The sequence below is a fragment of the Frankliniella occidentalis genome, unplaced genomic scaffold (assembly GCF_000697945.3).
Source record: "Frankliniella occidentalis isolate FOCC.00 unplaced genomic scaffold, Focc_3.1 Scaffold300, whole genome shotgun sequence".
NCBI lineage: Eukaryota > Metazoa > Arthropoda > Insecta > Thysanoptera > Thripidae > Frankliniella > Frankliniella occidentalis.
The window spans coordinates 215876-216768 of NW_026267426.1; the positions used below are offsets into that span (position 1 = coordinate 215876).

The 893-nt window shown below is 44.1% G+C and overlaps 1 protein-coding gene across 1 annotated transcript in view; it reads left to right on the top strand.

Annotated features, from left to right (window-relative positions):
* LOC127750975 (uncharacterized) overlaps positions 1 to 893 on the top strand; it is a 2128-nt gene that overhangs the window by 773 nt on the left and 462 nt on the right. The gene's annotated exons all lie outside the window — the stretch shown is intronic.

The window sequence follows — 893 nt, forward strand, 5'->3', positions numbered from 1 at the left end:
TGGAGTTTATGGGACACATGTAAACACGTCGTTTTTCGCTCGTAAAGAGATAAGCACAGTTTTCGCGGCCTCGACGGTTCAAAAGCACAGTTTAAGCGCAGTTTTTTGAAGTGAACTGATTTATTGTGCGTCAAATATACGTTTTTGACAGTTTCTTTAGCAACGTACGTCGACACACACATCAAGCGGATAGCACGGCCTAAAAGCAGAGTTCTTTCCCGTTTAGAATGTCGTAATCGGACTGCTAAAATTCGCAATAGGTCCCGCTGACCCTGTTTACTGGGGCCCCTCTGTCGAATTACGTTTTTGACGGTGCCTTTGGACAAACAATTCAAATTGAAAGCGCGGGCTGAAAGCACGTATTTTTCGGTTTACTATAGCGAAATCAAAATGTTAAAAATTTGCGTAGAATGGCGTAGTCGGAAAGTTGACATTCGCGATGGTTTCTGCTGTCGTGACGCCGGCGGGGCCCATGTAATCGCGTCAATACCGCGAGACGAGTATTGCTTTTGTAGCCTAGACGGTTCGAAAGCAACGTTTAGGCGCTGTTTTTTGAAGAATTCAGATTTATTGTGCGTCAAGTATACGTTTTTTACAGTATCTTTAGCAACGTACGTCGACGCACAAATCAAGCGGATAGCACGGCCGAACAGTAGAGTTTTTTACTGCTGTTTTTTTCGGGATGGCCCATGTAAACGCATCGATACCTTCCGTAAAGAGACGATTATTGCTTTTGTGGCCTCGACGGTTTGAAAGCACACTTTAAGCGCAGTTTTTTGAAGTGTACTGTTTCCCCCGTACGTTTTTGACAGTTTCTTTAGCAACGTACGTCGACGCACAAATCAAGCGGATAGCACGGCCTAAAAGTAGAGTTTTTTACGGTTAAGAATTGC